The sequence below is a fragment of the Limulus polyphemus genome, unplaced genomic scaffold, assembly GCF_000517525.1.
Source record: "Limulus polyphemus unplaced genomic scaffold, Limulus_polyphemus-2.1.2 Scaffold1448, whole genome shotgun sequence".
Taxonomy (NCBI): Eukaryota; Metazoa; Arthropoda; class Merostomata; order Xiphosura; family Limulidae; genus Limulus; species Limulus polyphemus.
The window spans coordinates 57,362-73,644 of record NW_013667058.1 but is presented as its reverse complement, the minus strand read 5'-3'; the positions used below and the strand labels follow the sequence as shown (position 1 = coordinate 73,644).

General features: G+C 33.1%; 1 protein-coding gene and 1 long non-coding RNA gene across 4 annotated transcripts in view; one reads left to right on the top strand and one right to left on the bottom strand.

Moving 5' to 3' along the window:
• Positions 1-685: 685 nt before the first annotated feature.
• On the bottom strand, positions 686-3,312 carry LOC106463624. The gene is made up of 2 exons (XR_001291075.2): positions 2,853-3,312; positions 686-1,330 (listed from the first exon to the last, which is right to left on the bottom strand). It is a non-coding gene; the product is annotated as an uncharacterized LOC106463624 (long non-coding RNA).
• A 3,707-nt stretch (positions 3,313-7,019) lies between these two features.
• LOC106463621 (arylsulfatase B-like) overlaps positions 7,020-16,283 on the top strand; it is a 54,108-nt gene continuing 44,844 nt past the window's right edge. Inside the window, exons 1-4 of one of the 3 annotated variants that reach the window (XM_022391159.1) lie at positions 7,020-7,424; positions 10,595-10,677; positions 13,245-13,434; positions 13,616-13,820. The gene's annotated coding sequence lies outside the window, so the exon portion shown is untranslated. Of the gene's footprint in view, positions 7,787-10,594; positions 10,678-13,244; positions 13,435-13,615; positions 13,821-16,283 lie in introns of all 3 variants that reach the window. The other 2 variants (XM_022391158.1, XM_022391157.1) reach the window with 2 other exon arrangements.

Here is a 16,283-nt window from a genome sequence, read left to right as displayed (position 1 = left end):
GGTCAGCTGAAGAAAAAAGAATGCTAAAAATTAAACACTGTATTGATCATTGTAAAAAAAAAAGTGCTCTGAATCGACAACACTGTTCTTCTTAAGATATGAATCTGTTTACTTTAAATATTGTAATGTTGTTTCCAACTTCTTGGTAACTAATATTATACTGATGCTGTTAACTAGCACTGCAATTGGTAAATATGAAACGTTATTCAGTTGATACCGTTAAATGAAAACGCGATTATATTATCAGCTGAATATTTTAAAGCCATTGTTAATTCGTAATTGCATTGTAATGTTCTGTTACGTTTGTTTGTTTTGAATTTCGCGCAAAGCTACACAAGGCCTATCTGCGCTAGCCGTCCCTAATTTAGCAGTGAAAGACCAGAGGGAAGGTAGCTAATCATCACATCGCCATCTCTTGGCTATTCTTTTTACCAACGAATAATGGGATTGACCGTTACGTTATAATGCCCCTACGGATGAAAGGGCGAGCATGTTTGACATTGTAACAATACTGACTATTCTCCTTGTTTATTTATTACATGTTTGTACGTTTCAGAGTCCACAGGTGTGTCCAGTCAGAATGTCACGAAGTAAAGACGTGAAGTGTAACTAAGTCTAACAGCCCCAGCAAATTGTCTCGTAATGATGATATTATATAGAGTAAAGTAACATTCTTTCTACACACTTTCTACATTCACCAATCTACCGAGTTTTTATTAATCTTTCACTTAAGATGTCAAATAGAGATACTAATTGGTAACAGATACAGCAAAAATGTTAGAATAAAAACTATTTCATCCTATGTAATCATAGCAGAACCATTTTACAGAATACATGAAACGAAAACGGTTCATAAAAAATCACGCACTTTTTCAGCCAGTGGCGAATACTATTTGAAACTGGTTTTAAATTATGCTATTAAGCAATGTCTATTGGTACACACGTGGTAAAAGTACAGCTTAGGGTTTGGATAAATCTTTCAGGATGGAAGTGTTGCAATAAATTCAGTTTGATAATACATATGTTATTCTTTGTCTTGTCTTCCTTCCGGCTGGCAGGGAGCTTATCGGAACATTCAGTCAGTGCCGGAGGTGTTTTCAAGTGGAAACCGGACATTCATTCTTGGGGATACAGTTACCATTAGGACCTCTAACAAGTCCGTTGCTACAAAAGCACCCCATAATACACTGCTGTGTGCAGTAAACCTGTGCTTGATGAAATCTACGCCTCACGTCTGCACACGTGTAAATACCACAGGCAGATCCACAGGACAAGTATATTTCGTCAGGTCGTTCACACGAGTCCCAGTCTTTAAGATGAGCGCTGTGACCTTTTGAAGGAAAAAAATAATTTTGACTTTCTGTAAAAACCTGACTACTAAATAATGGCATACATGTATTGTAAAATTGCAAGAACATAATAAAGAAAACAATTTTAGAAATCGCTGGTCAAAGCAGTGTGCCTGTCACGTTTTAAATAAATTCCTGTGATTTATTGTCATGTAAAAAAAAAGTACATAAATACTAGGCTTAGGAATTTGTAGACTTCTGGATATGTGTATTACTGTAGTGAATAATAAATGTACACGTGTTTATATGTCAGAGCCTTAAGTTATTTCTCCAAATAGAAATGTTTTTGCTTTAATATTGTCTTTTCAACTTTTAAGTCCAAAGCTCATAATTAAACATGACGAATAAAAAGGCGAATGAGGAAAAAAAAATCATTTTATACTATACATACATACAGAGGTTAAAGTTGAAATCTGGAGCTCAGGGGGAGGGGGCCAATGCTTAACCTTCTAGGTCACTCCTCTTAGAGAACTTTAAAAAATCAGTTATTCAGTATAACAGTATATTAAGAACATACTGCATGTTAGAGAACATGTAAGTCACCATAAGTTTGGACGACCACCAAAGTCGAACGACTTTGCGTGACAAGATAAAAGTTTATTCCATCGCTACTAGCTGCACCTAGTCTTTCTGTCTGTGATCTTTATGGGAGTTTAGGTCTTATAGCTCCTTCACAAACTATGAATTATCATATCAAAGACTAACGTAGTAGCTACTATGTTTTGCAATTGCCATAGTTTTTCTGGCTTCACTTAATAGGTAGAAGATTAAAGTTAATTTGATATAAACGTAAGCCAGTAAAAAAGAATTTCACCAAAGTTACACACGGACGATCTGCGCATAATAATCCCTAGTCTTCAACTGCAAACTTTTGCTATACACCCTGCACTCTAAATCTCTCCCCGCCCTCTGGAGCCATTGTTGTTCTAAAACAGTAACGATTAAATCTCACTGTTCGTTTAGAGTAAGTAACCTGGAACTGGCAGTGGATACTGTTGAATATCTTCTGGTCTGTTAGTTCAAAGTTAGGAACGGCTAGCCCTTGTGTAGGTTTCATGGAAATTCTGAAACTAACAATCAAGATATCTATTTATATGTATTTTATTTTATATGCACTTCATTTCCATTTTCTAACACGCAAAAATAACGTGAAAGATAATTATTAAATATATCATATTCAGTATGAGTACACTAAACGGCCCGGCATGGCCAGTTGGTTAGGGTCGCGGGTTCGAATACCCGTCCCACCAAACATGTTCGCCCTTTCAGCCGTGGGGGCGTTATGATGTGACGGTCAATCCCACTATTCGTTGGTAAAATAGTAGCCCCAAGAGTTGGCGGTGGATGGTGATGACTAGCTGCTTTCCCTCTAGTCTTACAATGCTAAATTAGGGACGGCTAGCGCAGATAGCCCTCGTGTAGCTTTGCGCGAAATCCATAAGAAACAAACAAACAAGTACAATAAACTTCCCCGTTTCAACAATTAGTGCAGAAAACACTTACCAGGAGCTACAAACATTAAAACAATCATGAACAGCAGGGTGATAAAAGATTTCATTTCGTACTGGATATTCGTTACGAGGTTTCTTCTTCGCAGGCCAGTTTGTGTATAATACTTATCTATATCAGAACAGAACAGGGCTTTTTATACTAACTAAATAGTCCCGCTCCCCGTTTCTTGGATTTACTAACAGGGTTACCCAACTTGCGAAATTAACTGAAAACTTGTCTTCTATTTCAAAATCTTGTGTACGTTGTTTTCAAGGGAAACAGTATGTCGACATCACTTCAGATCCGCTTCCTGCCCAGTTCTAATTGATTCTCTTCTCTTTGTTAAGGTTTCGCGAGCGAGGCTGTGTTGTCCACACTATAATCCTATGGCAACAGGTTTTACCGTTTTGCTACTGGGAGACTTTGAATGACACATGATGTAGACATCGTATACTTAAATTATAGACTGTGCCAGACATTAGGACACATGCAGCCGCCATGTAGCGCAAGCAATGACAACAACCCTGTAGCACTAAATAATTTTAGAAAATCTCTAAAAATATTTCATAGCTGTTTTTAAAGAAACACAATTTTATTTCATCAAATATGAGAGCGTTTATTACAGTACATTTTTACGTCATAAATGTTTTAGTAAATTACTGTTGCTTTGTGCATATCGTTGTAAGTTATTATTTGTATATATTTTAATGTAGATGTTTGTTTGCTAGAGGTAGTTTGGCATCACATAATGATGAGGCAATATCTAGAAGCTATGGGTAGTAAGTAGAAAAAAGTAATGATAGAAAAATATCAGAGTAAATTAGTTAGTTAATCGGTGAGTTATTATTGAGTTAATCAGTTCAGTTTCAAGTAGTGAGTTAGTCAGTGAAAGTTCATTCATTTGTGATTGAGTTGGTAAGATAATTAATTAGTTAGCGTGTTTTTTTTTTTGTTATCGATGTGATAAAATCATACAAGTAAGATTATAAGTAAGTTAGGCGTAGGTGCCACTTGTTTTGGAATTTCTTTTCTAAACGTTTTTGTGAAGTTAATACTATCAGTGAACGTAGCCTGTAGCAAATTTTATTGAAGAAGTAAATTAATTCGTTATCGTTATATAGACTGGACTTCGTATATTTTTTACCAAATAATCAAAAACAACTCACTAAACAAAAGACCAAGTTAAAAAAATTTTATTTAAGAGTAGTACACAAAGAATAGTTAAAATATTATGCAAAAAATATTACATAACTTTTAAAGAAGAAAGTTTTATTTCAGTAGTTGTGAGACTATTACATATTCATTATGTTTTCTATATTATAATTAATTTAATAAATTATTTCTTCTCTGTGCAAATTCTTGAAAAACTGAACATACACTAATTATGTAGTCCACCTGTAAGTAATGAATGCAAGGCATACTAATTTTGGTGTAGCATATTTTATAGATATTTCAAAGCTGGACTCCACTTGGGAGATTGGAGTAAAGCAAACACTTTCAAGAAACGAAATCACAACTGTGGTTTTGGAAAAAAAAGTGCAGAAATACACGTTTGACATGTATTTTAACATGAACTGCAATGTAGTACCATCTTTAACCAATCGGTCAGCTTACTTCGAGCCAAAGAGCGTGTCTTTGATGAGGGGTGTTAATTCTTCAGTTTTGATAAATTTGACCATCTCTGTTTTGGTGGTGGGGTATCCTTGGCTGACGAGCTCTTCTTTAATTTTTTTATGTAGTGATGACTCAGGATGTACTCCTGATGACCACTTTTTTCTGCCCTGGAAGCCACCAGGAACATGGATGTCATGCAGTGGATAGCCAGTACTTTTAAAGTTTGACCTACTCTTGGAGGTGGTGGCACTTGATACAAATTCCACCCTTGAGTAGACCGCAGATCTTTTTAAAGGTGATGGTTATGAACACCTACTTAAGTTTAGTGACAATGTGTGTAAAAGATGTAACCCTCCTTCTACGATGATGGCTGGATGGGGCTTCATTGATAATTACTGGTTGGGGTAATCATCTTTGGTGTAGAAATTCTCAGAGCATTAGTAGCTACAGCTATGTCCTGTTGGTTTAACTGCTTCTTTGTTTTTCTTCTTCATGATCGGACTAGATGGTATCTTAGAAAATTTATCCCTGATGAGGCTTGTAGTATTGTAGAGGATCTTGCTGATGAACTCGTTACAGATAAAATCCTTGAACTTCTATCCAAGTGGTCGTTGTCACCTGGATTTGTAGATAGTGTTGCAGTAATTCTCCAACATGTCGGAGTTAACAGTTAATGTCATTTTCCACCTACTGGCATCTGGGCAATTTATTCATTAAAAGGGCTAGCAACTGATCGGGAATGAGAAAAAACCAATATCAGAAAAATACCTACCTGAATTACGCCAATATCTTCTTTCATCTGCTGTTTTATCTGTTCTCTTTATGTGCTTCCTGGCTCTCACACACAAATGGAAAAATGACCAGTCTTTATAAGATTTCATCATTCATAACGTGATTACCATGCTTCCAAGACCAATGTTGGCGTGGAGAAGGGTTGCCAGATTTCACAATGAAATACGTCCTATGGGGTCTCAAGACAAGACAAGGATCGGATAACTTTTTTGGCATAATTTCGAAACTTGTTATTTGAACATATAAAATGTGATAGATATACCCGATCAAAGGTAGGTGCAGTATACATATTCAGCAGTCTCAAAGATTTTTCACTTAAGCATAACATGTAAAACATGAATGTCTGGTAGTTAGAAAATCTTTAATAATTTATTTGACATTTTTCTCATTCTTTAAACAAAACAAAAAATGAGACACAAATTGTTGTATTCATGAAAATTGATATTAAGTATGTTTTAATATTTCTACTGAGAAAAGGAACAAAAAGAAATACTTTGAACATGTTTTTTGTTTGTTTGTTTGAAGTTAAGCACAGGCCTACATAATGGGTTATCTGTGCTCTGCCCACCACGGGGTATCGAAACCCGGATTCTAGCATTGTAAGTCCGCAGACATACCGCTGTGCAACTGGGAGGCTTTTAACGTGTAAAACGAGCATCAAAAAGTCGGTATTTAATAGTCAAAAGTATCCTGAAGAAGAATAGTGAACTATTCGAAAGCACTCGAGTTTTGGGTCTCGTTTGAAAGCCACTACAACTTTTATATGTGATCCTGTATGCTAACTTCTTATTCAAAATTTATGTTTTATTTGTGAAAGAAAACAGTAAGTGTCCTACAGAACATTGCCTGAAAAAACTATGAACAGTTTAGAAATTTATTCCATACTTTCACAAGATTTGTGTACAAAAAGAAGTTTGTAGGTGTGTTTGCCAGTGATCAATTCCTAATACCATGCATTAGACAGTCTCAAAGTTTTATGCAATTTTAATCTTCAATGGAATGTTCTATAGAAAATGGATTGATAAACAATAAGTCATTCATTTATTATTTTTTAGGTGTAGCAAAATGAATTAGTGTATATATTAAACTATGCGAAATAATGGTTTGAACATAATTATATCTAGACAGTGATGGTGTAATCATATGTGGAAGTATTGTGTCTGCCTTTGTAAAACTCGAGTACAAAGGCAAACTCGAGTATGATAAAACTATAAAGTATCATGTGTAAAATGAAATATTTTGTCAAGTTATAGCATAAAGTCAAACTAGTGAAAGTGTAAGATTAATTATTGCATAATATTTAATAAACATTTTATTGATGACATAATCGCATGTTGAGACATTGAAAATCAATTTGTTTTAGTAACACAATGTATATATACAATACCATCCACCTTTGTAAAACATGAGATAAAACTATAAAAGTATCATGTGTAAAATGAAATATTTTGTCTTGAATATTAACTTAGCACCGAAAATCTTTGAAATAATCACTTGATTTGTGATTAAAGAGTCAAACAGTAAGTTTGATTATTTCATGATATCGTCCTTTTAGCATGATTTAAATATAATTTGTCAGGAAATGTAATTAAATGTAGAACTAATAATTTGGTATTAAGCATCTGTTTTAGGATGATTTAAATATAAATGGTCAGAAAATGTAATTAACTAATGAATTATTTTATACCGACTGTATTAATTATTGTAATATTGAAACAACATTAACATCAAATTTATGCTGGTCCCAATTTGTGGAACTATGACGTCATAGCCGCCTGTCATGGTGGCCTAGAAACATTTTCTTTGTTTTCATAGAACTATTACGTCATAGCTGTTAGCTGTCTCTCTGGTATGAAACTATAATTTCAACCCTCTTTAAGATAGCTGCGTCCTCTGGTGACACTTTGTGGAACTATTGTGTTATCGTCTTTGGTTACATCTCTCCTCTCTGAGTCCGACACACCTATGGTGCCTTCTAGTGGCGTGCCATGCAAATGGGGCCCTAACTAGTAATGACAAACTCGTTTTGAACAAATGCCTAATTAATTGAGTAGTGTATAAAGTAATAAAAACTTTTTATGTGTACCATGAGATATTTCTACAAAATAGCAGATTTATTATGTTTGGTCCCAGAAGCTTGACACCACACTTAACTATCCTACTCTAGTGGAAAGTTGGGTAAGCAATATGTGAAGGCTAATTTCTATTGATTTCCAGTCCAACAACACTATAAGTACTCAGAGATAATGCAAGGTTGGGGCCCTCCAGTGAAATGTTGTATTTTCAAGGTACAGGTTTGTAGTGGTCAAGACTGAATGTTACAGACAACTAATGCCTAGAAATGTTACATACATTTTAAATATTATAGAAATAGTTATAAAAAACTAACACTTATGACAGGCATGGCTGTCATGCAGATTGGTCTTGTCATGATAGAATAGTTAATGTCAAGGAACGAAATCTTCTTAATTGGATGGATTCATAGTAGTAATCGGAAATCCATAATTGCATTGGAGAACTTGCTGTCTGGACTATTTTAGGTGAGTTGCTCTATTTTGTTCCATCTAATTTACACATTTTGATTAAATTATTGTGTGTGTGTGTAAATTGTCAATACTCATTTTGATATATATATTTAAGATTAAGGTTTTCACTAGCTGCAGTGTATATATGCTTAGGTTAAGGTTTAGATTAAAGTTATAGGTGTAGTGTGAATGTGTCTAAGTTAAGGATAACTTCATGTTTGATTTTCTATGTAAAAAGGATATTATTATTATATGTGCATACATTGATATGCTTTGCTAAAGGAGCATTTGCTTATATTTTGATTGGTACCATATTCTTTGTTTAAGGGTGTAGTTAAAATAGCTTCACATATTTATATGTTAAAGGGTCAGTTTGAATAAGTTATTTTCTTTGTTAAATGTTTTTTTGTGTTTATGTGTTTTTTAATTTATGCTTAGCTTTTTATACTACATCTAGTAAATGAAGTAAGCTTGCTATATTTGAGGACTTTTTTGTTTATTATGTAGTGTAGTGCATATATGTAATTTAATGTCTGAGGTTAACTTTGTCACTCTTTGCATATAACTATGGAAAAGGCTTTCAGGCATATTTTCTATGTTAAAGATTTATTATTTAATATGTTTTCTATGTAAAAGGGTTTCAAATTTACACATGTACCATTATTGCTAAAGAGTTTTCTGTTATGTGTATGATTATTATTAAGGGTAAATGTTAAATGGCTGTTTTAATGTATCTTTGTTAAAGAGTATTTTTATGCATTTTAGTTTAACTTTTGGGCATGGCATGTTAGCTCACCCCTCATTAATTAGATATATGTGTGAATTATAATATATTAGTGCTGTTTTGTACTTTATTGTATTTTTTTTAAGTTTTATGGGGCAAGTGATGTATGGGGGAAGAGAGAGTTATTTTGAATTCTTGAGCACTACATCCTAAAAGTTAGTTGTGACTTTTGGGTTTGTGATAGTTGTAGAGTATGGAATGGCTTGGTTTTGCCTGGATAAAAAGGTAGGAGGAGACTGTTGTATGGGGATCTAACATATGTTTTCACCTTTTTTAGTTAAAAAACAACAACTCAAAATTATGTTACCTTTCACAGTTCCCCCAGAGAGGTGCTCAGCTGAGTTACTAACTATTAATTTTCTTTAAGAGGTGAATTAGGCTAAGTGAGGATTAAAAGAGTACTTGTCTGTTTCTCATATATGTATAATAACATTGTTTTTATTAATGAGATAAAATATTCTTGTCAGTGATTCAGATAATAGTTACCAGCTGATTTAATATAAACCAATCACTGTTTTCTTATGTCAGGAACTTGAGAGTTTATTGACATATTTAAGGCAGTTTTGGGGTTTGGAAGAAAAGAATTGCTTACAATTTACAGACATTTGACATAAAATTTATATATATTTTGATGCAGAGTTACACAGCTTTAGATTTTATGCAAATTTGACAAAGATTTCATAAAGGATTGAACTTAGGTTTCCAGAATGTTTAAATAAGTTCTGCTTCTATGCCAGGACTCCTAAAAAGTTCTCACATTAGAATTCTGGTAACTTGTTAGTATCTTTTTTAAGTTTTCTAGCAATAATAAGGTTAACTTTAAATATCATTTGTGCGAGGGCTGTTTGGCTTTTGATGTTAATTAAGTTGTTTACATTTATAGTAAGTGAACCTTATGGAAGCTGCTTCACAAATTGGTGAAGCATTAGTTTGTATTTTAAAGTAGGGAATGTTATTATTGGAGTAAAATCCATGTGAGAACTTTATATTTCACAATGGTCAAAGTGAGAGTTAACTTTATTGTCTTACATTTTTATTGGGGGTACTCTCTGCTAGTATTCTTTTATATTTTAGCGTAATTTACAGGATAAAGAACCCACACTAGCATTGGCTATTAAATTATTCATAAGTCTTGCCAGTGCTACAACTTTCTATTGTAAAACACAATTGTATTGATGTGTATTGTATTGCACTAATTATTGTTTGTATTATAAACTGTGAGAGCTTTATTAAATATTTGATGTCTGAGTAAATCTGTCTCTAGACTCTTTCTTTGTGACTCAACCGTTGCAACTCATTTGGAAATATACACCCTAGCTGGAGAACCTCTAGTTATTAGCGTGAGTAGTTAAGGGGACACTCCAGCAGTGGAAGCAAAAAATACGATCTTGACCCAATTTCGACAAGCTCATATAACATATCGAGGATATTGACCCATCAACAACACCAGGGGGCGTGTTGTTAGGCGATATAATAGAATTACAACAGTAGGCGCATTGCTTGGCGATATATTAGGATTATGTCATCAGAACCATGACCCATGACCTAATATGTACGTCAACAACACAAGGGTGTGTGTTGTTAGGTGATATAGTGGAATTGTGGCAGTGGGTGTTTTGCTATGTGCACATTTCTAGGTGGTATAATAGGATTATGTCAGCAACACCATGGGTGCATTATGATGAGTGCAATACTAGGTGACACCAGATGGCGTATTACTAACATTTATATTTTTCGTAGTATTTCATTTGATCTTATAATCTTTAATTTTATAATTTATTATCATGGAAACTTTCCAGGCCATTGTTGAGAATAATAATACAGAAAGCTAAATGTATATTTATGAAATTCTCAATTTTTGACGGTACATTAAAAAATTATATTCTAAGTTGCTACTTTCTGTTTTTGATATAGAACTTACATATTATTCATTTAAAGGTACCATTGTTTTGAATAAATCACCATTTTCAACAAAATCGTGAATATTTAGTTTACTACCTCTATCTTGAAACACATCTAATATAATATTTTTTATCTAGTTGAGTCAAAGCAGCCCTTAGATACTTTCATCGTGGTCTAACATCTCCCATGTATGAGCTGCTTCACTGAGATCACCGACTTGGTAAGCCCAGCTTTTGTATGACAGTGGATACATGTTCAGTATATTCTTAGAATACCAATTTTTAACCTTGTCATTAGTGCAATTAGAAGATCTTTCTGATTCTGTTTGTATTAATTGGTTTAATAATGAAGAATGGATTTTGTATGCCACTGTGGTTAACAGCCAGTAAAACAAACTTATCTAGTTATGCACTTTAAATAACTATTGACAAATATCTTACCTTTCGAATTACACTTGTACACGTCTTCCAAGTTGAGAATAAGAATTCTGATCTAAATACTTGAGCATTCCAACTTTTATTTAGAAAAGTAACTTAAAAGTATCCCTGTGATGTTAAACAAAAAGTGCATCCTACAGATTGAACTAAAACTAAAAACTGAGGGAAAGAATAACTAGCCTACTTTATGAGAAAAACCTATGAACACCATTACCCATATGAGACATTCAAGGCATAGAGAGGCATGATTCAATTTGACAAGGTAATAGGAAGCACCTATAGTATGTAATTATAGGTGTGGTTTTAAGAAAAGAACAGTTGTGTAGGTATGACCTAAAAATGAAAACCCTATGTGTTTTATAAAGTTTACCTTGAGGGAATGAAGCATGCTCTAAAAAATTCTGGAAAATCTTATTACATCCCATGATGTGATGCCCAAACATATACAATTTAAGAGTTTCCAAACAACCTCCACCGTATGTAAGTACAGGTTGAAATAAGATGCCTCGTCACAGAAAGATAATGGTTGATAATCGTAGGCATAGTTGTAAAAAAGAATGGTTGTGTAAGTATGACCTTATAATAAAACTTCATGTGTTTTATAAAGTATTCCTGTAAGCAATTACATATAGTATATAAAGCCTTGAAAATATACTTAGTTTCAATCCATATACTAAAAGTAAAAGAGTAAGCACATGCTATAAATAACAGCCAGAGTTTTCAAGGGATGAAATGTTTGCCCAACAATAGTGAAGCTGGGTTAAGTATATGTCTAATTGTGTTAACAAATAACCATATTAATTTGGCATATTTAAATCAACAATTTTACATTTATGTTCTTTTCTTGTCCTTAAAAGACATCAAGAAAATGTCCCAGAGCTAAGACATGTAATATCACCAAAATGTCATCAAGACATGTCAAAAAATGTAATACCATGACCACGATGTTTAATGTAGTATTCAAAGAAGACTAATTCAGGCAGACTCTGAGGAACATTCTAAGTTCATTTAATGATAAAGTACAGAATATACTGGATGAGACAACACATCATTTGAATTCCAAAGATAAAGTCAGAGTCACTATATTCTCTACACAGTTAGATTAGCCTATTAGCATATGTTTAAAAAGACAAGGATGTGTTTTCACCTGATATGATCTTGTCAAATATCAAAAAGGTCGATCAGAGTAAAAAAAGGATTAACATTAGATGAATCATTTAAAACTGAGGTCCCAACTTTACAAATGTCTGTAGGTGGCAGTTGACATAAGATCACTAACATCAAGGCTGATCATTTGAAAAACAGTCAGTGCTAATAATAAAGAATAGCGATTATCTCTGCTGCATCAAGGGTACTATTTTAGATTTGGCATATCTCAGAAAGCCTCCTAATTATAAATTTATTAGTGATCAATGAAGATCACTACTTACATGCATGGACAGTGAACTCCATAATTCATGTAATGTTCCATTTGGTCTTTGTGGAATAGAAGAGATAACAGTATTTGAGCATCACATTGTGTCTTCAGATAATTTCAATAGAAGTATCCACAAAGGACCGTCATATCCAGAATAAATATACATTTGGTTTCATGAGAACCATTTCGATGTTATAACATCAACGAAGGGTTTTCTCAGTGTCTCATATTACTGTTCTGATTGTGACAAGGGGTTTACTATCTTAAATAAACAATATCGTGTGAGTTATTGTAACGTTTGTTACAGAAACGACAGTATAATCGATCAACTCCCCTGTTGTGCTGATTGTAACATATTTCATAAATCAGTAGACTATTATAACAGACGTAAAACTAAAAACAGAAAATAGAAAGTTTCATTGTGTGAAAAGTTTTTCAATATAAAATGTGTTTCATTACCACTGACAGGATAAAACATTGTCCTGGATTTCACAGATGTAGCAAAATACATTATCCAGGATGTAAAACAATTGTCATACCCTCTATGCATCTATGCTTCCTCCATTCAAAAGACTTTTAAGACTTATCAAAAATTATTCGTTTTTTTTATTTTGGGACTGACCAAGAGACTCGTGAAGTGAAATACTTAGTGGTCCACAATATTAATGGTAAAGAGACTGTAGTTAAAGTTTTGTGAGTTCTTATCTTCTGAGGAACATATGAATTACACAGCCATAGCTCATAACATGAAATGATTTAATGGTCTTTTTATTTTAAATTATCTTATCCATGAAGGGGTAAAACTCGACATTATTGTTAATAGCAGAAAGATAATTGACATGACTGTCAAACCCCCTAAAATTAGTGTGATCAATAGTTACAACTTTATCCCCTTGTCATTGTCATAATTCCCTAAAACCTTTTGTTTAACAGGATTACTGAAAGGATAGTTTCCTCAACTGTTTAAGACAAGGTAAAACCAAAAGTATCTAGGGCCTATACTCAATAGGAGCTTCTATTCACCTGACATCATGGAAGTACACATAAGATAGAAATTTCTGGATTGGCACTGATAGCGCCAAGAGGAAAGGTACATTTTCAATTTTCAAGATGAGATGAACAGGTAAGATTCGTCATCTTTTGATAGTTATGTTATTAAAAGTTATTTTACCTAAAGTTGTATGTTCTTAAAAATTGAAAGATACATAATCCTACAAGAGTGTGTGTATATGATAATAAACTGCCAAAAGTAAACTTTAGTAAAGTTTGTTGAAACACATACTTTATTTATTTTATCTCATTAGGTACTGTCAATCAGATGTTGACATACTCCAGCAGTGCTGTTTACAATTCAGAGATGAGCTCCTCGACACTTATGGTATTGACCCCATCATGTACATGACAATTGCTTGTGTATGTACAACCATATACAGAAACAAGTTTATACCACCAAAGTCTATAACACTTGTACCTAACCATGGATACAATACAACAAACAACAATAGTCAGGTAAGTATACAGTCATTAGACTGCATGCAACAGTCTGAAGGTGTAATATCCAACATACCCTTAATGGCAGTGAGATTAAAATAATAAATTACCGTGTTAACAGCTTCTGTAAGTATTGTAATACTATATATGAATTTTACGGGTGTTTCTATCACCGGTGTTTTTTATGTTGCTATCCTGACACAATGACTGTTGTTCTAAATAGACCCATGTGGTCTTTTAGAAAAAGTACATTGGACAGGCAGCATAAACATGAAGGTTGTTTCAATTTGGGAACATGAAGTTAATCATATGAATTCCACTGATACAAGTTTAATTAGTTTCCTTAAGGACCTCACAGTAGTTATCACCTGGATATACCGGAAATTTTCTATGCTACTAGACTTTTGTAGGATGTGAAGGAAGGTAAAAAGATCACGTACGTTGACTTTATTACTCTTTATCCATGGACGAATATGTACTGTGAGTATCCAGTTGACCATCCCATAATCATCACAACAAATTTTTCAGATGTACATAACTATTTCGGTTTCATTATGTGCCAAATTCTAGCCCCCAAGTAAACTCTATCATCCTGTTTTACCTCTGAGAAGTAATGGTAAATTAACTTTCTCTCTCTGTAACACATGTAAATTTAAGAATACTACCCCCGTGTAATTACTCAGATGATGAGAGAGCATTTATCAGCACATGGGTTATCAAGAAGATGAAAAAGTATTCTAGAGTGTCTACAAGATAATACAGATTTGTGAAATTTACATTTTCCCTGAAAGATCCACTCAACTCTTTAAAAATTATATAGAATCATTTCTAAAAATATAACAGGAAAGTTCAGGATGGTCCTTTCACTGTGTAACATCAGAGGCAAAACAGGCATTTATTTAACAGTATGCTGAAAAGGAAGGTGTGCAACTGACCCCTGAAAACATAAATTTAATCCAGGCAAAAAGGGCAGTTGCAAAACTTTATCTTAACTCTTTCTTGGGTAGTTGAGGTATGTCTGAAGACCTACATAACATCAATTAACTCTCTCATCATGGGCTCGGTCAATTTGACCAATAACGTGACCTCTTTGTACTCACTTAAAGTCATTATAGATTTAATATTTCTAACTTTCAATATAGTGTATATATCTCCACAAAATTTGCCAGTCTTTCAACAACAAAAAATCATATTTTTAGTGAAGTATTTTTAATAAAATAAAGATTTGCCCATTAATATATTGAGTATTTGTTTTGAATAGCCCGTGTGCAAAGTAATTTTCATGTTAAAATTAAAAATATTCTTCCTCATCTCAGAAATCTCAAATTTGATTTTTGTACTCCCTAAAACCTTCTAAATGCATTTCAAACGTTTTTTTAGTAAAACTTTATAGTTTACTTGTTATTTTATCTACCTTATCTCAAAAGGTGAAGAGAGTTAGCTATAATTTTCATACTATAGACAGTTGTGCACTTAATAATTTTCATTTAATTAAATAATGCATCAAAGAGTATAGAACAATAATATGCAAAAAGTAAACAAATTTACTTACCTCTCAAAATTTTCCTGGTTTTTTAATTATGCAACAAGAGCCTTACAAATTCATCCAAGCTATTCGTTAACTTTCCCACGGGAAATATGTTGATACTCCAGTGAAATTGACGATATTCTGTTCTGAACACAAGGTTATAAAATACGTCATTTGATAGATGAAAACCTTGACTTTCTATTGGTTATAGGTAATATATATAATGAAAGGTAAGATAGAGCTATCAACGAATTGTGAAAGAGAGGATTTGACAGGAGGATGTAGCAGAGGGGTCTGATTTTCTATGTGATAGCTCTGCAACCAAACAAAATTGAAGGCTATAAAAATTATGGTTTGTTTGAACAATAACGATTTTATAGGGAGTATTTTACGTACATTTTCGAGGAGTGGTGGATAAAATAAGGATGATGACATGCTAAGAGAAAATGTGTCACATGGACACACTAGTAGAAATTCGGGATTTTTTTAAATATTGCCTTGTAGAATTAAGAACTTAAAAATTTGTATACTATTAAAATATGGATTATTAGTTAAGATTTTATGCTATTCTAATTGGTATAACATAAACAAAGAGTACTTTAATAAAATTTTGAACGTAAGACACTAAACCTCGTGTAATGTGCATTAAAGGGTACCCAGGGCAATAGGGTTAAACAGTATTACTTTTTAATGAACAATAACACCAAAATTAATAGATATTACACTAGTCAATGACAAAATTATTGCTCTTCATTGCAGACAAAAGCACGAGTATCTATATCAGAAAGATCAAATAGATATCTTTCTGGTGGCTTTCACTACTGCTGACACATACCTGATATTGTACTGTTACGTCTCTGGTCGTCAGTTAAGTTTCCGTATAATTTATTTCCGAAGAAACTTTAGCGATACAAGTCCTTTCTTAAATAAAACTAGTTTATTCTTTCTCAATA